Source organism: Leptonychotes weddellii, chromosome 1 (genome assembly GCF_054177405.1).
Source record: "Leptonychotes weddellii isolate Sample4059 chromosome 1, ASM5417740v2, whole genome shotgun sequence".
NCBI lineage: Eukaryota > Metazoa > Chordata > Mammalia > Carnivora > Phocidae > Leptonychotes > Leptonychotes weddellii.
In genome coordinates this window covers 96,060,799-96,082,174 of record NC_138369.1, presented here as the reverse complement: position 1 = coordinate 96,082,174, position 21,376 = coordinate 96,060,799, and the positions used below count along the sequence as shown (strand labels likewise).

At 40.0% G+C, this 21,376-nt stretch overlaps 1 protein-coding gene and 3 long non-coding RNA genes across 10 annotated transcripts in view; 2 read left to right on the top strand and 2 right to left on the bottom strand.

Annotated features, from left to right (window-relative positions):
• The window catches only part of KCNAB1 (potassium voltage-gated channel subfamily A regulatory beta subunit 1), a 370,920-nt gene that overhangs the window by 26,374 nt on the left and 323,170 nt on the right, over positions 1 to 21,376 (bottom strand). The window lies entirely within an intron of this gene.
• Positions 1 to 21,376, top strand: part of LOC145723008 (uncharacterized) — a 171,643-nt gene that overhangs the window by 6,718 nt on the left and 143,549 nt on the right. The window lies entirely within an intron of this gene.
• On the bottom strand, positions 1,708 to 3,182 carry LOC145723013 (uncharacterized). The gene is made up of 2 exons (XR_014147713.1): positions 3,011 to 3,182; positions 1,708 to 2,792 (listed from the first exon to the last, which is right to left on the bottom strand). It is a non-coding gene; the product is annotated as an uncharacterized LOC145723013 (long non-coding RNA).
• LOC145723012 (uncharacterized) lies at positions 3,023 to 11,244 on the top strand. Its single transcript, XR_014147712.1, has 2 exons — positions 3,023 to 8,867; positions 9,828 to 11,244. It is a non-coding gene; the product is annotated as an uncharacterized LOC145723012 (long non-coding RNA).

The following is a 21,376-nucleotide window of genomic DNA, read 5'->3' as shown; positions in this document are numbered from 1 at the left end:
AACATGATTAAATCAGGTAACCCAGGACTGAATGTGACTCCCTCCGCTTTTCCAAGAAGCCTTAGGACCCGTGGTTCTCAACTGGGACTGCACATTAAAACACCTGGGAGCTTTAAAAACTACGCTATCTGACCTCCACTGAAATTCTATTATAGCAGAATCTCTAGGGCTGAGGCCCCATCATCTGTACTTTAAAAACTCATTCCAGACTTTTCTAGAGTGCAGCCAGGGTTTAGAACTACTGTGCTTGTCTATACCAATTGTCCCCAAGTATGGCCCCTGGGCCAGCAGCATCAGCAGCACCTGGAAACTTGTTAGAAATGCAAATTCTAGGGTCTTACTCTACACCTACTGAATTACAGATTGGTGGGGAGGGGTGTGGGCAGCCTTCCAAGAATTTCTGGTGTGTTTTGAGAACCACTGCTTTATACCATTCCCAAGTAAGCCATTTCAGGCTGTATAAACTTCCTCCTACATTTCCTCTTCTACTCTTTCATCTAAATGCTTCATGCTGTAATTTAACCTTTAATTATTTGTGTTAGTAGATATGCAAACAGTCACTATGCCTGCATGGGTACATGCACGCACACACACATATATACACACACTTTGGTATGAATTGAAATCACCTGAGGAATTTGATGAAAGCAGAGGTCCAGATCCTAGCCTACTCCAATGAGCCTAGGCCTTTGTGTTATTTTCATTGGCTCTAAAATCCCAAAGTTTGAGAAACACTATCTGAACTATTGAAAAACTTCAGTAAATCTTCCCTATGCACTCCTTTCCAGGTTGAAATAATCATTACTCTGTGACCCACAGGCCACAGGAAGCTCTCTCTCATTCCCTGTATCCTTAGCACACAGCCAGCCCTCCATAAATGCTTCAGGTCAATTTCGTTCCTGTTGAGTATGCTATTTCCTCATTTGTAAAGTGAGGGCGATATTGATCCTGTGGAATTCTTCAAAGCTTGACATGAGATGATGTGTGTAGATCAATTTGTGAATCTAAAATTGTAACACAAACTGAGTAATAAGCAAGCAGGATGTGGCCCTGGTTGTTTCTTCCCAAATAGGCTGTTTTTAACATTTTAGTTACAAAAAAGAAAAGTTGACATTCTTCTTTCAGTAATGTAGGTTATCTTTGTTTTCAAATGTGCATTTTATGCTAAAGGACTTCATAAAACATTATTTTGAGTGCAAAAAAATGTGTTGATAAACATGTTTTTTTTAATTGGCCCTCATACAAAGAAGATAGTTGCTAACATTAAACTGTTTTTCATGGGAAATGTTCCTTTGAGCTTTGAAAGTTGTAAGCAAATGGTTATACTGCATGAACAATAAACCATAAGAACTTCAGATAAAAATATGCAGAAATTAGTATTTTGATCAAAGAAAATGGGCTCAATCCGGCCATAGTGACACAGAATGATAAAAACAAAAGAAACCTTAGAGATAATCCAGTTTCCTGGAAATTCCTGTAACTGTGTTATCATACTTTTATAATATAAAAAAGAAGAAAAAAAGAAAGAAAATTCCCTATCAAGCAAAGGTGCCACTTTAAAACATGAACATTTACAGCTTAATTCACAAATATTTTTAACCAAATGAAATTGTCATCTATAGAGTTCAGAAATGGTTGACTATTGACAATGTCATTCACATGGTTCAACCTAACTGCCAGTGGATCCTTTCTTTTTTCAGAGGAGAGGACCATGGTGGAGGCTGAGGCACTGGTAAAATGTGGGCTTGGTTTCCTCCAAGGAGTTACAGACACTAAGAAAAAATAGGTCTAAACCTGGACACAGTTTTCCCTCCAAACCAGCTGTTTGTTTATTTAACTTCCATCATTTATTTGCTTATTTAACTTCAGGAACTTGGGTTTATAATGGGGCCTCTTTGTGGCTTAGCAGTTTCTCCTTGCTTTATCCATCCTTTATCCTGGCAGTGGAGAATCCTCTCTCAGCGCTCAGCGGAGTGTCTGGAGACCGAGAACTATCCTTTTTCATGGGAATGGAAACTCCTACCTATAAAAGGAGTACGTCACATTTAGCCTTAAGGCTTTGCTGAGCATCTGAGGAAAGCCTGACTTCCTTTGCGTCACAGAGCACACACCAGGATTCGGGAGACCTTGGTTTTTGTCCCATCACTATCACTTCTTTGGGAGCATCCCTCAACCTTGCTAGATCTCAGTTTCTTCAACATGAGTGAGCAGATTGATATTAATTGAGCATATAGGTAATCTTTCTAAAAACGGTTTTGGTGGATAATATTTTAACCCCCATTTCACGGGTGAAGAAGCTGAGGCTCGGCGTCACTTGGGCAAGTTCTCAGCAGATAGCCTATAAGGCCACCTCTGTCTTTGAAGTTCTAGAAGACTTTGTATATTGTGCACTGTGGGAGAAAATGGGTTGGGGACAGAAAAATAACAGGGCATTTACTTAGTCCCACTGTGCATTTGTGAACATGAAATGACTTGTGTGTGGTTATATCCATCCGTCTGCATTTAATACATGATGACTATAGTTGATGATGTATATGAATGACTTGGGAAATGTAAGCTATCTTTTTGCTTCCTTGAAGAAAGACTTCAAATTTGATGACTCTTTGAAAAAAAGAGCCCAAAAAAGGATTGTGTCTGCATCTGACCTGTTGAAGCTCAGAGAAAAAGTGGTCTTCACAAGATAGTTTACAAAGAATAAGCTTTCTGGATTAGGACATAGGCCAAAATGATCAGAACAGACTAGATTCAAGAGACTAGGAAGCAATACGTGGAATGAGCCAAGTCAGTAAAACCTTTCTTTTTTTTTTTTTTTAAAGATTTTTTATTATTTATTTGACAGAGAGAGATACAGCGAGAGAGGGAACACAAGCAGCGGGAGTGGGAGAGGGAGAAGCAGGCTTCCCGCAGAGCAGGGAGCCCGATGCGGGGCTCGATCCCAGGACCCTGGGACCATGACCTGAGCCGAAGGCAGACGCTTAACGACTGAGCCACCCAGGCGCCCCAGTAAAACCTTTCAAATGAAACCTTGTTCAAAACTCTGACCCCAGAATGGAGCTGTAGGTCTCCAAGGACAGTGCATTGTCTTCACCCTACAGCTCAACCTCTCTGCTTTGGTCCTCACACTCTGTGCTTTGCCATGCACTGTATATTCTGGACCCTAGTCACTTTGAACTGAGCCTCTGAGATTGCCCAGATGTGATTTCTGAACCTGATTCTGAAATGTGGAATACGTTTTTGAAAGGGAACACTTTCAGTCTCTCTTTGACCTGAAGTCCGAAGGCCCTAAACAAAAACAGTAGTAAGTACCCCTAAGTTCCAAAGTAAGTCATTGGACCACCTCTGTAGGACTGGTAAAAAGGTTTGGCCATCTTTAGCTTCACCCTCACCTTGAAAGAATAAATGGGTGGAGGTGGAGGTTGAGAGATAATTTAATTGGGTTTGAGTTCTGTGGCATTTCCCTACCTCCCTCTGTGATGCCTCCCTCCCCCTCTACCTTTCACCTCATCTCAAACTGAATAAAACTCCAGAACCAAAAAATCCCATTTGCAGAACGTGCAAATAAAAGCAGCTCCCCGAAGTAAGAGACTGAAATTCCTGTGACTTTTCCTGAACAGACAGACACTGCTGTTCTGGGGACTCTGCTCATTCCTTATCAGCTCCTCCCTACAGAGCGGGGAGGCTATGTGATGCTGTAAACTTTTAATTTTATTTCTTCCACCACCAGACATACGCTCTTTAACCCTAGCAAAAGAGCAACTGTTCATTTTACACCTTGGTAAGAATGGCCAAGCAACTTGCCTAAGGCAATGACATAGCTTTCTTATCTTTCAGTAGAGCTCTCTCCTCATTATTTCCCTGTAACTGTCTTTTACCACCACCTCCAATCTTTCCACTATTGCCTGCTGATACTCTCCAAGAAATAATTATGTAGAATATAGATCATAAAATCACACCTCTTCCTTAAATAGAATCTAAATGTGGTCCCACTATTTCCTACTGAAACTAGGTGATTCCAAACTATCAGCTTGTAATATCTATATTTGGTTAATACTATATGGTAGTAAAGAGATGATCTCTGTCCTGATGAAAAAGGCAGCATCTATGATGAGTATAGAGTATAATGCTGTTCTTCTTTTGAAAGGTTTTTTAATTTTTTATTATTTTATTTTTTTAAAATTTTATTTACTGGGGGAGGGCAGGAGAGGGAGAGAGAATCTCAAGCAGACTCCGCACTGAGCGAAGAGCCCAATTCGGGGCCCAATCCGACAACCTGAGATCATGACCTCAGCCAAAATCAGGAGCTGGACGCCTAACTGACTGAGCCACCCAGGTGCCCCATGATTGTTCTTATGTATGTCAAATTCTGTAGGATTTGTGAACAGTGGAATGAATTCTGATTCACTTAAAAATATTAAAAATGAGAATAGATAAACCCATTGCCTTAAATTTTGTTTGGAGCAAGGCAACAAATAAACAGACTTAAATAAATCTAAGTAAACTGAAATTTCAGGGTTGTGCAAATTTTCTAGATACCTAACTTATTTATCTTCGTCTGTGAAACTAAAAGTTACACCATCAGTGGATTATTGTAGGAAACTGGTCCTGTAAGGTAGCATCCTGGGGTTTCCTTTAACAATGTTACTAGTCAGCCTTAAAAAAGGAGTTTTTATAGTTTGAACATGGGTCTTCTCCCAATATGGGATATCTCTCTGATACCAATGAAGACATTTAAATTAGAAAAAAGATTTTCTTCCTTCTGCCAAAACTTTTAAAGTTTTGCTCTTGTCAATTAAGCCCCACCAATTTTATCATAGAACATGGCTGTCTTATTCTGTTCAGGATGTTATAACAAAAATACCATAAACATATAACAAACATACCATAGGGGGCTTAAACAACATTCATTTCTCACAGTCTGAGACTGGGAAGGACAGGATCAAGGCTCTGGCAGATTCAGTGTCTGCTGAGATCTCACTTCCTGGTCTGTAGACAGACATCTTTTTGCTGTGCCCTCACAGGTGTGAGGGAGATTGCTAGGGTCTCTTTATCAGGGCACTAATCCCATTCATGAGGACTTCACCCTCACGACCTAATTACCTCCCAAAGGCCCTACCTCCTAACACCATCACACTAGGGATTTGGTTTCAACATATGACTTTTAGGGTGACACAACCTTAGTTTATAGCAAAGGCCAAGATAATTTTGGCTTAGAAAATTCTCAAAGCAAGTGTTACCAACTTTTCATCACTGTCATAGATGACATACCTATGACATACCTGGTTTTGAATAGCTGTGTTTTTCCCCCAGTGAATATAGCAGGATGAATGATTTACAAAATGTATGCAGAAGTAAATAAGGAAATTAACCTGCCATGTAGATTTATTTGCTAGGACCAACTTATTCTAATTTTAAATAGTTAAGTGAAACCTTTCTTATATATCAGGAATAATTATGGTAGAAGGTAATTCTGGTGTATGACAGTAAAACCTAATCAGCAACACATAGAAAGATAAGACAGATGTTATAGAGACCCCTCATTTAACCATAATATATAAAAGATCTAAAGAATGACTATCTTTGTATTTGTAATCCTTTTGAGCTTTAGGTTGCAGTTTTTCTTACTGAGAAATGAGGATGTAAATAGCTTCTTGGTCTATCAGTTAGGTTTTTTTTTTTTTATGAAGTTATTAAAAACTCAATGGAAAGTTCTTAAATTGTAAAAGAGATTTATCAGCTCTAGTCACTGGAAGTGTAGAGGTCATATATCGTCAGAATTGATTGTTCCAGCAAGTCACTGCGGACCAACTTTTTTCTAACTCTGCCATCCCCATGCTGGCTTCCTCTGTGGCATTAAGGTGCATCTATGGCAATGTGCTTCCTTGTCCATGCTCACCAGGACCCTTTGGCCTCAGTGTTCTGACTCCCAAGACACTGTGGTTAGGCTGCTTTGGTCACATGAACCAGTGATTCTAGGCAAGGGTAAAAAAGGGACTGATTGGTTTAACATGACCCAGAGCCCACACTGGAAGTGAGGACCAGCAAGGGGAGAGGAAGTGACTTTCCTATGGGTCACTTGGTGGTGTGAGGGCAGGGTCATGGCCCACATGAAAACCTGGGCGTCTGAGAAGAGGGAGATGACTGCTCAGCAGACAACCCACGATTTCCACTGTGCTCAGACCGGGTCTGGTTGGGCACATCAACAGAGGGACAGGAAGAAAGCTAACTACTGAGTACTTACTGTGCACTGGGCTCTGTCCTGGGTGCGTTACCAGCATTACTGCATTTAAGTTCTCCTGCAGCCCTATGAGGCGGTATTACTACATTTCTATTTTATAGTTGAAGAAATTGAGAAAATGATGAAAAACTTGGTGAAGCCAGGTTTGCACTTTTTCTCTAGAGCCACTTTCACCCACTGATCCTCATACTCAAACAAAACAAAGTGAAATATCTCCTTCCCTTTGTCCTCCTCCATATTTATGTATTTCATGTCTGTCCTTTTGGTTTTGCTATTTGAAGTGCATAGAGGGTTAAGAACTGTATCAACCGAGGAAATAAGCCTTTAGGCATGTTGAAAGCAAATGTATTATCAAAACACTAAGGAATAGTTTTCCAAATGTTCATTGAGATACTAAAAAGTAAATGTAACTAAACTCTACCCATCCTACATGGCGCCTAAAATTTCTATACTCATTATGAGTGGAATAGTTATTTTTATACCAGGGAGCATCTGCCATTGCATTGCAGATATCTGACTCAAGCCTTGAATTTCTGATCTTTTCAATTGTGGAATGTCATCCTCACTGGCCAGACAGACAGATGTGGAATCCTGACATGTAGCTTCTTATTCTATTATCCTGTCTGGAGCTTTTTATTTATACAACTGCCTGTCTGTGTATCAGCTTCTTGGGACAGGCTTTTAACTTTATTTTTAAAGGAATTCTATCTTGTGGATATAAGACTAAAGCAAGCAACTTGGCAGGGGATTGATAAGAGTAAAAAAAATATTTATCCTAATGAGATTTTCTACTGGCAAATCCAGTTTTTTTGCTGTAACAGGAAGCAATTTTTATTGCTTCTTTAAAAATGTAGAGCTGGCCTTATTTCCTGGTTCTGCCATGGGAGACAGCTGAAAGAAGATGCTATCTTAATCTTAGTGATATTAAACCTGCTATTCCAACAGCAGATGCAGCTCACTGGCAGCCCCACATCCATGTTGGCTCTGCAGAGCTTATCTATATTTGTCAGGTACCTGGTAACTAACCAAAGGCAACTAACTAAAAGGCAACTTTTAAACTTGATATGGTGGAGTGGAATGGTTTTCTCAGCTTTTCAACAGTGAACTACCTGGTAAAGAAGGAATACTAACTCTGTTCATGTTTGAAATGAGGCACCTGTGGCTCTGTATGTTAAAATATAAGGCAGGCCCAGTGGTGGCTGCGCCACTTTCACTACTAGAACCCTTTAGAAGGAGGCTAGTCTTTCCCCCTGGGTCTGCCCTGGGATGCTCCCATTCTTTTCCTTGTACCTATTTCACTGCCCCACATGTTGTCTGCTTGTATCTGGAGCCCTTAATCTCTTTCTTTGGGACTTTTCCTTCCCATTTTTCACCTTCTTCCCCATTCCCCACCCAAAGATGGCAGTTTCCCCTTATTTTCTTTATTAGAATCTTCTGCTAAGAAAGGATTTACCAAGGTTTTTCATGGAAAGACAGTGCTTCTTAAACGTTTCTACCACATGAGCCACTAAAGTGGCCACAAAAGCAAATGTTATTTAGACAGATTTGGCTTTAGCATGAAAATTTATGCAAATGGCTGTCCCACACCTCAATAAAGCATTTGCTTTAAAGCAATAGTAACATTTTTCTTTATGCATCTTTGAGTAAAACTGACACAGAAGGAAAATGTTTCATGTTTACTCTGTGGCTTGTCCAGCTGTCCTCACACCGACCCCCCCCCCCACCAATATCCACCTTTTCCACACAGAGCACACTTCCTTGTGCTTCAGGGGAAAGGCATGCCTAGTTGTAAGGCAAAGAGCAGCAAGAATGGGGTCAGTGACTGAAAAGGTGTAAATGAATTGTCCCTCTCGGGGTCTGGTCTTTAATTAGACACAAAACCCTAGTTTGACCTAATCCTTTTTGCCGTGAACTTTTGTATATTTCCATGCCACATTTTGTGAGGCTCCCTGACATAAATATAAGGGCCTTTGTCTTCTGAAGTATTAAGAATAACCATTAACAGCAATTTAGCACTTTTAATACACCTGGCCTTGTTCTAAACACTTTATATATATATATATATATATATATAAACTCACTTAATCACCAAAACAATCTCACAGAAAAGGTCTATGGTTGTTATTCTTATTTTGCACATGAGAAAACTGGGCCACAAGGAAGGTGAGTAAATTGCTCAAGGATACCCAGCTAGTAAGTGAAAGCAAGCACTCTGGTTCTAGTCTGCTCTTCAACACAGAGAACATTTCAGCATTTTAGAAATTGGCAGACTTGTGCTAGCCGAGTGGACCAGGAAGTCCTGATAGAGTATGACAGGTTACACTAAAGGGATGAGATGCTAACTGCAGAACTCTTTTGGGAGCCGACAGGAGCCATTTTGTTCCCCGGGATCACTCACTTCCTCTGGGGACCTGCCCATTGTATATGTGTGAACGCAGGGTGCTTCTCTGTGACACAGCAACATGGACCATTTCTCTTCCCTACTTGGCCTTCATTGCCTGGCAACTTTTACACATGAACCTCTTTCAATATAAGAAGCTGACAGGATAGAGAACGATGGAGAAAGAGACCATGAGTTCCCGGGGTTGTTCTTCACTCATGAACTACCATCTCCGACATAAGGCAGGAAAAGGTAAGTGCAAAATAGAGGAAGTATCAAGCTGTACATGTGAAAAAGGAGGGGTGTGTAATTCCAACTCAGGGGATCAAGATGTCTTCCTTGGGAACATTTCAGGCTAAGGAAACAATGAGCAGTGCTTCTTGAAGCTAAAAGCAGTGATTTCAAAAATGTTTTGCTTCCCAATCAGTTAAAAAAAAAAGTATATTGGTTAAAATAAGTACCTGTACCACAAAGCTAGTATGTTATAAAAAAAAATGTGTAATGGCATCCAGATCCTGGCTCAAAATGCTGCGCTCCATTAAAGGACCAGGGCTCCTTGGGAGAAATGGCTGATTACAGGGCTGGGGAAAGCACAGGTGAGCTTGGAACATCTTGTGCTGGGAAAGCAAAAAAGTCCTCCCAAAAAAGAGAAAAAAAAAAAAAAGATGGAGACATGCCGTGAGAACACAGAAGACATGTCAAAGATAGTCAGAATGGACATGTTGGGGATAGTTGTGGTAACAAAATAAATAATGATAGTAATGATTTATAAATCATAAAATAAAATCAGAATCTATGAGATCATATTGATGTAAATAATTGAATAAATTAATTGAATAAAGAAATATAAGGGGAGGAGGGAAAGCTCTTCCTTACAGCAGAATGCCAACCAAAAACTGTAGTAAGTACGATAAATATAGAAAATCACCATTTGGCAAACACCATAGTACTTGTTTCAGGTGAGAATCATTGTGGAATACTAAAATTAAGTAGGCAAAAGTGTGATGAAAAACAGTTTCTAAATATTTCCCTCAAACATACTCATTGGGTATATACCATATATACTTAATGCCATATAATACAGGACATACTAAAGGAAAAAAAGTAACTTTACAGAGGAGAAACCTAGTAGACATCACCTTAACCAAGTAACCAAAGTTAACATTATTAGTAACAGGAAAAATAAACATTATACACCCTTCCCCCCAATAGGAAGCACCGAAGAGGACACAACATCATTTCTGTGGTATTCTTGACCCAAATGCCTAACATGAATTTAACCACTGGCAAATAATCTGAAGAGCATCAATTGAGGGACATTCTACAAAAGAACTGGCTAATACTTTTCTAAAATGTCAAAATTATGAAAGACAAAGAAAGGCCAAGGAACTGATCCAGCTTAAAGGAGACCAAAGACACATGAAGATGAGCTGCAGTGTGTGATCTTAAAGTAGATATGGAGTAGAAGGGACTATCAGTGAGACAATCAGAGAAATACGAATACAATCTATAGATTATACATTATTGTGTCAATGTTAATTTCTAGATTTTAATAATAGTACAATGGTTTTGTAAGATGTTAACACTTGAGGGAATATGGGTGAGGGTTTTATATGAATTTTTGTACTATTTTTACTACTTTTTAATTTTTTACAACTTTTACAAAAATTTTATCTATTTATTTGAGAGAGAGAGAGAGAGCATGAGTCGGGGGGGGGAGAGGGAGAGGGAGAAGACGACTCCCCCCTGAGCAGGGAGCCCGGCTGGGGGCTGGATCCTAGGGTCCTGGGATCGCTACCTGAACTGAAGGCAGATGCCTGACTGAGCCACCCAGGCTCCGCTATTTTTACTTCTTTTTATGTTTGAAATTGTATCAGTGGATAGTTTAAAATAGAAAAAATATATACAATAAATAGAAACTTGAAAAATCATAAAATATAAGAGCAGTGGAAATTATGTTTTCTTCTCATCCTGCCGTGGATTATATAGCACGCCCTGCCTTAGAGGACTCCACGGGAAGGAGTCCCGCTCGGCACAGCTCGTTTAGAAGTGGCGGATAGGTCTCTGGTGCTGGCATGTTTCTGGAGGGATGCAGTGAGAGACGGGTTGGCTTCTGATCCTGGACTCCGGGCTAGGAAAATGTGATTATTTCTAAACCCCAAGGACTGTGCCTGGACTTCGACAGCCACGAGATCATAGTTAATACTGACAACTCAATACCACTAGCATTTTTATCTCATTTGTGTGTGTATGTGTGCAGTTATTGACTGAATCCTCAGTTTTCTCAAAGTAACACATGTGCATCACTTAAAGAGCCAATGCCTAAAGGCTTATAACCAAAAGCAGCAGACCTTCAACTCTTTGCCTCTATACACCACAGAGGTAACCACTTCCAATATATGTTGCTTATTCTAGTATTACTCTCTACGTTTCTCAATAATATTTCTGCATTACGCCCTTGATCCAGCCTTTTTAGACACTATCTGTTGACCTCCCTTGGAGGTCAGGGTTTTAGCTCCCGCTCATAGAGCCTTCTATCTTCACCATCTTCCCAGTCTGTTCACAACTCAGTTTAGGGTTAAGTTCCTATTCCGTGTCTTCATATTAATGACTCCCTATTTAGTGTCCACTGCGGAGCAAAATAGTTTACAGTGATCATCTTGCCTTACTTCTATAACTTCTCGTTTCTTCTTCAGTTGACAGCTTCTTCATTAACAGTTTTATTTGGAGCTTTACTCAGTCTTCCCATACGTTGTGCAACTGTCTCTTTCCACATGGTCAAGCTGGTGAGAAACTCAGTTCCGTTTATCTTTTTCCTGGCAGCGCCCCACCTGGAGGCTGCCATCCTCGGGCTGCAGCCCACACTGCGCACGCTCTGTGCCGCTGTCCAGCTGTTGGGCTGGCGCTTCCCTTCCCCTCACCCTGGAAATTCCCTTCTTCCTCTAATTGGAGTTGGATCCCGCGGCTTCCTCTTTGTGGCTTTATTCTCTCCGTTTGGTGGAGCATATTTCCCAGTAGCTTTTGAGGCGTTGTGTTTGGGAGATAGGAACGTCAAAAGGTTCTTATTTCCTCCGCCTTGGTTGGGAGATTTGCCCACCATCTTTTGGCCTCGAATTTTGAAGGCTGGCTCCCTGGCCTTCTAGTTCTCAATTTTGCTGTTGAAAACTCCGAGGCAATCCTTATTCTCAATCCTTCATATGTGTACTCTATCAAGCCTCTGGAATATTTTATTTATTTTTTAAGATTTCATTTATATATTTGAGAGAGAGAACACAAACGGGGAGGAATGTCAGGCAGAGGGAGAGGGAGAAGCAGGCTCCCCACCGAGCAGGGAGCCTGATGTGGGACTCAATCCCAGGACTCTGGGATCATGACCTGAGCCAAAGGCAGACACCTAACCTACTGAGCCACCCGGTGCCCCAAGTCTCTGGAACATTTTAGGATGTTTTCCTTTATCTTTTCAGTTGTGAAATTTCATTATGATTTTCCTTTGTGTGGGACTTCATTCATTCATTGTCCTGGGTACTTGGTGGGCACTTTCAATCTGGAGTCTCATGTTCTTCAAATCCGGAAATTTTCCCGTATTACCTCTTCTCCATTTTATCTGCTCCCTCAAGTTGAATAGATGTTGGACTTCCAGGACAAAACCTGAATTTTGTTATTTTTTCACTTGTATCGTCCATTCCCTGCCCCCTTCTTTCTGGAATATTTCCTCAACTTTAATGTCCAACATCTTTATTGACTTTTAAAATGTTAAAGTTTTTTAGCCATTATATTTTCCAATCTCTACATTTTTTAAATTCTGTGTTGTTGTTGATCTTTCATTCTGTTCTTCTTCCAGTGATGCAGTATCTTTTCTTACCAAGTATGTTAACTATAGTTTCTTTGGAATTTTCTGTATCTTTGCATTACTCTCTTTTGCATTACTTTCTTCTATTTACTTGAGTTTTTAAAAAAAAATTCATATTTTGTTTTTCAGAGTCCATCGTCTCATGGTTCATCTCCCCCTCTGATTTCTCCCTTCATTCTTCCTCTCCTGCTATCTTCTTTTTTTCTTAACATTATTCATTTCAGAGGTACAGATCTGTGATTCAACAGTCTTGCACAATTCACAGCACTCACCATAGCACATACCCTCCCCAATGTCTATCACCCAGCCACCCCATCCCTCCCACCCCCCACAAAAAAAAAAATAAAAATAAAAAAAATTCATATTAGGGGCTCTCTTTGAATGTCAGGTGATTCTTGGGTGTCTGTTCATGGTTACAAATAAAGCACTAAAATTGTGTTCAGTTGGCACTTGTCAACTAGTGCGAGTCCCTGTGGGAACAATGAGCAGACTTGCCACTTTTTCCCACTGGGGTTTTCTCCCACAACAATGTCCATATCTGTTAAGATTTTTTCCTTGAAAAAATATTCTCCAGAGAAATATTCTCTTATATTCTACCTGGGGAAAGTGTAACCTTGCTGTAGTGACCCAGAAGTAAGTGAGAGGAGAGGTATGGGGTCTCACTTCATAATCTTTTTTTTTTTTTTCCAGCGTAGCCCCACCTTCCTTTGTGTCCAGTATCTCTTGGACTACAGCCCCTCAACCAGTTTATGTACCTTTTGCTTTCCTTCATTGCCTACAGACCTGGGGACATAGAACGTTCATAGGTCTGTTGTTCTTTTAAACAACTACCTTGTTTACAGTTCCCACTCCACCCCCATCCTCTGTGATGCTGGTGCATCTAATGCTCTAACCATTCTGAGACTGCACAGTGGAGATTGATTTGCTTCTCACCTGTGGGCACTTCCAATAAATCTTCCCTCAGTTCTGCTAAGTTTACAATTCTTCCATCCTTTTTTCCACTTTCATATATAAGGGTCTGGCTTTCCAGTTGTCTTCTACTTTTATCAGAAAGGAAGTTTCTATTTCTGTTGCTTGCCCTGTATGTTATTTATTGGGTGATTTTTTTTTTTAAGAGAAAGAGGCAGAAATATTTTACTGTGTGATCTTAAACCAAGAGGTTTCCCTGTTTTCCAAATGAGGAAATTAGGACTCAAAGATTGGGTGGCTTTCACTCACCCACTCCCTATTTCACCAAAGCTGCTTTTGTCAAGGTTACTGATTGTCTTCTCACCATTAACACTGATGGACAATTCCCAGTCCTCATCCGTCTTGACCCATCAGTAGCACTGATACAGTCAATCACATCTTCCTCCTTGATATGTTTTTTGTTTGTTTGTTTTTTCTTTTTTTTTTTTAACCTGTTCTTTTTCCCTCCTCCCAGCCTTGAATATTGGAGAGCTCCAGGGCTCAGTCCTTGGTCCTTTCTTTCTATATCCTTTTCCTGCCTTTTCTGTTTTTATTCCCTGTGTGATTTACCAATTTTCAAGCTTTAAATATCTTTAACATGCAGACAACTCCCTCATTTACATCTCCATCCCAGGCCTGTCTCCTGAGTTTCAGATTCAGTGTCCAACTGCCCACTCAACATTTCTACTTGGATGTCTAATGAACATCTCAAATTCAAGCCCTCTGGTCTTCCCCCACAAACCAGCTCCACTATAGTATTCACCATATTAGTTAATGGCAGCTTCTGGTAGCTTCCATCCTTCTGGTGACTCAGGCCTAACACCTTGGAGTCATTCCCCACTCCCCTCTTTCTGTTACACCCACATCCAACCCATCAGGAGCTCTTCTGGCTCTACATTCAGTATTTATTCAAACTCTACACTTCCATAGCTTGCACCTTCATCTGAGCCATCTTATCTCTCAGCTAGATTGCTACAATTATTTCCTTGCATTTCCTTGCTCCTACATGTGCCCCTTTATAATTCTCTTTAATTCCAAGACAGAGGGATCCTTTTGAAATGTAAGTCAAGTCATGTCACTACTTTGTTCAAAATTCAGAGGGCTGCCAAATGTCTCTGTAATCCCTCTAAACTCTTCTCCTCTACTCTTCCTTCTTCACTCTCTGCAGTCACATTGGTGTCCATGATGTTCCTCAAACACAACAGGCTTCTCCCATCTCAGGGTCTTTGTGCCAGAAACAATGTCCTTATCTCCCTCCTAGTTACTCACTTTACCCCTTTGGGTCTTTGCTGGCATATTACCTTCTCAGTGACCACTTTCAACTCCCTGAGCATCCCCACCCTCACTCTTCTGCTCTACCTTTTCCTTTGTTGCATAACACTTGATCATCTTCTAATCAGTCTACATAACTTAATTTTTTGTTTCATTGTTTATTCCATGTCTCTCCCGTAAAACCAAATGTATCTCACAAGGGTGGGAATCTTTGTCTATTTTGTTCTCTTATATATCCCAGGCATCAAGAACAATGCCTAGTGTATAGCAGGCACTCAATAATATTAACAGAATATAAATAAATGAATGAGCCCAATTTTAGACCTGACTATTTTTAATATACCATGTTCTTCTCTGGGTCATTGTGAGTGCTATAAGATGACATTTAAAATGCATCCTGTCAGTTTTTTGAGAAAGGGACTTGCCATATTTGTCTTGTGCTTGGGAAGAGAGTAGGGAAATGGATGGGAGAAAAAAATTTCACCATTTTTTCCTTCCCCAGTTTTCCCTTTTGGTCTCCATATCCGCCCCCCACCTTTTTTTTTTGTTTGTTTCTATTAAGCTTTGTGTGAATTTTTATGTAAGTTTGTTCTTTCCTCTTATTAGAAAAAGCACTCATTTCTAGGCAGTAATTAGGTTCATTCCATCACCAAATATATTTCCAGTTTCCATGTTAATGATACAACACTTTCCTTCTTTCTCCAAGTAAAAGAGAGTTCTGCTGATACTAAATTTGTTTTCTTTCCCTTTCTACTGCTTCCCTGTATCCATCCCTTCCATCCACTAGCCATTTAGAAAACAAAAACAAATGTTCTTATATAAGTAAGTTCTGGCTTGACTGTACTAGGGTTTCAAAAGTTGTTTAAAACTATCTCATCTAATTACCACTAATTTTGTGTGATTGGATTCATTGAAGCTAGTCACAACACAAGCTCACCTTTCAGAATTTAAAATAGAACAAAACCTAAAATAGGGATGCATTTAGAAAGGATGGATAAATTCCAAACTGCAGAGGCTGAAGTTTAGTAGCTTATAATTTTTCAGGATTTGAACCTTTAACAAATAATTAGTTGCCAAAGTAGAAATGAACTTTCAAAAGTCTTCAGATTCCTGGGGAGATATTGTGGGGAAGGGCCCTGGTGGGGTATGGGAGGTGTCTGTGCATAAAGGATACATTTTATACAGGTGGCCAGATGCTTTATTTTGTAATTTGTGGAGACCTGAATTTTAAGCACACAAGGTTTTCCTAAGCTTCCTATTATATTGAACATAATGGTATTTTCTTGTAAAGCAAACAAATTTGTTTTCTGAAACTAAAGAAAGAGTCAATTTTTTTTCATTTTTAATTTAAGTCAGATCGATTTAAATTAGGTAAACATATGTAACTAGTATGTGGAACAAGCATGACTCATGATAATGTAATCACAATCTTCCACTAGCCTTTTACATTCAGTGGGAACGAGTATCCCTTGGCCCCGATGAGAATTCAGGCTGGTCCCACATCATTTAAAATCATAAATACAGCCTCCATAGATCTCAATCAAAACTCCAAACTCAAATACTTTTCCTTTTCCTAGCTGGAACCTGCTTAGAGTAGCAGTCTGCAGGAAGGGGCGGTGAAATGGGACATGGCTGGTCTCTCTATTCCTCTACTTCCTGCTTCTCTTCTGGGCCCTTCTTCTGCCGGATCTGGGTGTTCAGCTCCAGCCCCCACCTCCCACTCTCTGCCCTCTAGGAGACTGTCCTCCTAGAGGACAGACCCCAAAAGAATCCCACATAGGAAGCATTCACAGATGCCCTCTCTATCACCCCCAGGGAAGGTGCACTCTCCTGCTGTACCACTAGAGAGAACACGCCCACTTCTCCACATCTAGGTTTGTCAGACATGAGTCAGCTCCCAAGCCACTAGACTCCCTAACTGTAAGGCTCATGTTTTAAACAATCTAAGTAGCCTTGTAACTCCTCACCCCTAACCAGGGTTGAAATGAAGGGGCCGTCCTCTCCTTCTGCTGAGGTGGGTTGGTACTCATGGCATAGTTTTCTTCAGATGTGCCCTTCTCACTAGATCCTCTCTCCTCCTCTCACTCAACCTTTATATTCTTGAAGCAAGTGAGGGAGCTCCAGAGTGATGGCAATGAGAGTTGGGGAGGAGAAGGGAAAGCTCCTCTTTAGGAGGAGAATATCTTAGTAGAAGAATATCTACTTATAAATGGAGATGGGTGGCAACCCCGTTGTAATAACTGATGCAAGCAGGGATCCTTAGCAGAGGCTAAACTCAGGTTGTGGAGGACCCAGTGATTCATGTGGTCTCAGAGAATTGCACACCCAGGTTACTTATTAGTTACCAAGTCAAAGAAGTACCATCATGGTGGGGAAAGCTGGAAGATACTGTCTCAACCAAGTGATCAACCTTAACCTGACCCATAATGGGATACAGTGACACTCCTGGGTCTTCTGAGGGACACACTGAGAAGAACCCAACATCACCTATGTAATCTTGCCAAAAATGCTTCATCTAATCATGAGAAAAATGATCAGACAATCCAGACTGAGAGACATTTTCGAAAACAATTGGCTTGGAATTTTTTCAAATGTCACTGTTATTAAAGAGGAAAAAAAGTGGAGGAACTGCTTTAGACTAAAAAATATTAAAAAGCCATGAAACTAAATACAGTGTGGGACTCTTAATTAAATCATGGATCCAGGTAGAGGAAGAGAAGATGGCAGCAGAGTAGGAGGACCATAGGCTTGCCTCATCCCATGAATACAACTAGCTAGAGATCATATCATCCTAAATACCCCAGAAATCTATCTGAAACTCTACAACTAAAGGTAGAGAAGAGGCCACACTGTAGAAGGTAGGAAGTGTGGAGATGCAACTTGGGAGAGAAATGGACTGTAGCTGCTGCAAAGAGGAGGGAGCCGTGGTCACCGATAAGGGTGAACAACAGACCAACACACAGGGGAATGCACAGGGAAAACAAATCCCCATAGCAACTGGCTTGGAAACTGAGAGGGCCCAAATTTTGTGAGCAGGGCTTAAAGCCTGGAGTTTTGAAGGGTGGTATGGTTGGCTCTGGGAGAGCTTGGAGGACTTTGGGGCTGCTCTTACAGAAAAGGCAGGGCAAACAGTCCATGGATATACAGCATGAAAACAGTGATCTGAAGAGCAACTGGGGCACACAGAGGGGAGGCTATTTGCTCATCTTGGAGCTGTCCCAGAGAAGCAGTTTCATGGAGAGACCCCTCCAAGAACAAAGGAACTGGCAGGCACCACTTCCCTCCCCTGCCCCTCAGCATAAGCACAGGGCCACCTGTGGAAACCAGGTAGAACTGACAATTGCTACCTACCTTGCTTACACCAAGCCCCACCCCCTGTGCTCTGGAAGAACCACCCTTCCCAGTCACGCTTACCTCAGTCCCACCAGTGGGCCCCTACATCAGAACACCATCCCAAACCCCTGCCAACACGTCTCTCAATCCAGGAGTTTTGTGAGACTTCAGTTCCAGTTGCAGCAGCAACATGTCTTATTTCACAAGCAGACAAGAGCACACCTAGTTAAAACGTGCCACATTCAGACCAGGGACCACACACTGCCCACAAAGGGCAAAGAGAATCTCTGCAGATAACTGGCCTGAAAGATAAAGTGGCCAGGACACAATAGCAGAGCACATGCAGCACACATTGGAGACACTCCCAGAAGCACCAGGACCTGGGGAACAGAGGACACTACACTGCAGAGCACTACAGGACCTCTTCTTCATAAAGCCATTACTCTCAAGAATAGGAGATGTAGTTTACTTACTTAACACACAGAAACAGGCCCAGAGACTTAGACAAGAAGACAGAGGAATTTGTCCCAAATGAAAGAATGGGGCAAGGCCACGGCTGGAGATCTAAGTGAAACAGATATAAGTAACATGCCTGATGGGGAATTTAAAGCAATGATCATAAGGATACTTATTAGAATGGAGAAAAGAGTGGATGACATCAGTGAGAGCATTAACACAGAGATAAAAATAACATAACAGAGACAAAGGGCTCAATAAACAAAATGAAAAACATGCTTGATGGAATGAACAGTAGGATGGAAGAAGCAGAGGAATGAATTAATCACCTAGAGGACAGAATAATGGAAACTAATCAAGCTGAACAAAAGAGAGAAAAACAGAATTATGCAAAACAATAACAGACTTAGCAAACTCAGTGACTCCATCAAATGTAATAACATTTGCATTACAGGAGTCCTGGAAGAAGAGAGAGAGAAAAGGGGGCAGAGAATTTATTTGAAGAAATGACAGCTGAAAACTTCCCTAATCTGGGGAAGGAAACAGATATCCAGACCCAGGAGGCACAGAGAACTCCCAAGAAAATCAACAAAAGCACATCTATTCCAAGATATCCTGTAATTAAAATGGCAAAACATAGTGATAAAGAAAAAAAATATTAAAAGCAGCAAGACAAAAGAAGACAGTTATATACAAAGGAAACCCTATTTTCCAAGCCAGAAAGGAGTGGCATGATATATTCAAAGTGCCGAATGGGAAAAACCTGCAGCCAAGAATACTCTATTCAGCAAGGCTGTCATTCATAATAGAATGAGAGATAAGGAGTTTCCCAAACAAAAACTAAAAGAGTTCATGACCACTAAACCAGCCCTGCAAGAAATATTAAAGGGGACTCTTGGAGTCAATAGGAAAGACCAAAAATGACAGTATGAAGGTAGGAAACACAAAAGCAGTAGAAGTGAATATTTCTATAAAAAAATCAGTCAAGGAATTCACAAAATAAAAGGATATAAAAAATGACACCATACACCTAAAACATGGGGAGGAGAGAAGAATGGGTTCAAATATAAATAACCATCAACTTAATATTGCTATATGCAGAAGATGTTATATACAAACCTAGTGGTAAACATAAATAAAAAACTACTAATAAATATGGAAAGAATAAAGAGAAAGAAACCCAAATATATCACTAAAGAAAAACCACAAACCATGAAAGATAAGGATCAGAGAAAATCTTCAGAAATGACCACAAAACAATTAATAAAATGGCAATAAATACATATCTATCAATAATTACTTTGAATGTAAATGGACTAAATACTCCAATCAAAAGATACAGGGTGACAGAATGGATAGAAAAACAAGACCCATCTATTTGCTGCATATAAGAGACTCATTTTAGACCTAAAGACACCTGCAGGTTGAAAGTGAGAAGATAGAGAAATATTTATTATGCAAATGGGTGTCAAAAGAAAGCAGGAGTAGCAACACTTATATTGGACAAAATAGACTTTAAAACAAAGAAGGACATTATATAATCATAAAGGGGACAGTCCAATAAAAAGATATAACAATCAGAAATGTTTATGCAATCAACATGAGAGTACCCAAATACACAAAACTATTAATAACAAACATAAAGGAACTAATCAATACAAATACAGTAATAATAGAGGAATTTAACATCCCACTTATGTCAATGGACACATCATTTAAACAGAAAATCAACAAGGAAACAATGGCTTTGAATGATACACTGGACCAGATGGATCTAACAGATATATTCAGAACATTCCATCCTAAAACAGCAGAATACACATTCTTTTCAAGTGCATGCAGAACAGTCTGCAGAACAGATCACATATTAGGCCACAAAACAAGCCTCAACAAATTCCAAAAGATCAAAGTCATACCATGCATTGTTTCTGACCACAACCCTATGAAATTAGAATTCAACCACAAGAGAACATCTGCAAAGACCACAAATATATGGAGGTTAAATAACCTGCTACTAAACAATGAATGGGCCAACCAGGAAATCAAAGAAGAAGTTAAAAAGTACATGGAAACAAACAAAAATGAAAACAACAATTCACACAGCAAAAGTAGTTCTAAGAGGGAAGTTTATAGCAATACAGGCCCACCTTGAGAAGGAAGAAAAATCTCAAATTAACAATCTAAACTTATGTGTAAAGGAGCTAAAAAAAGAACAATGAATGAAGCCTAAAGCCAGCAGAAGGAAGCAAATAATAAAGAATAGAGCAGAAATAAATGATATAGAAACTAAAAGCAATAGAACAGATCAATGAAACCAGGAGCTGGTTCTTTGAAAACATCAATAGAATTGATAAACCTCTAGCCAGACATATCGAGAAAAAAAGAAGGACCCAAATAAGTAAAACCACAAAGGAGAGAGGAGAAATAACCACAGAAATACAAAGGATTATAACATAATATTATGAAAAACTATATGCCAATAAATTGGACAACCTAGAAGAAAGGGATACATTCCTAGGAACAAAAAACCTTCCAAAACTGAAACAGGAAGAAATAGAACATTTGAACAGACTGATTACCAGCAAAGAAATTGAGTCAGTAATCAAAAAACTCCCAACCAACAATAGTGCAGGACCAGATGGCTTCATAGGTGAATTCTACCAATCACTTAAAGAAGAGTTAATACCTATTCTTGTCAAACTCTTCCAAAAGACAGAAAAGGAAAACTTCCAAATTCATTCTATGAGGCGAGCATTACCCCGATACCAAAACCAGGTAAAGACACATAAAATGAGAACTATAGGCCAATAACTCTGATGAACACAGATTCAAAAATCCTCAAGAAAATATTCGCAAACTGAATTCAACAATACATTAAAAATATCATTTACTACGATCAAGT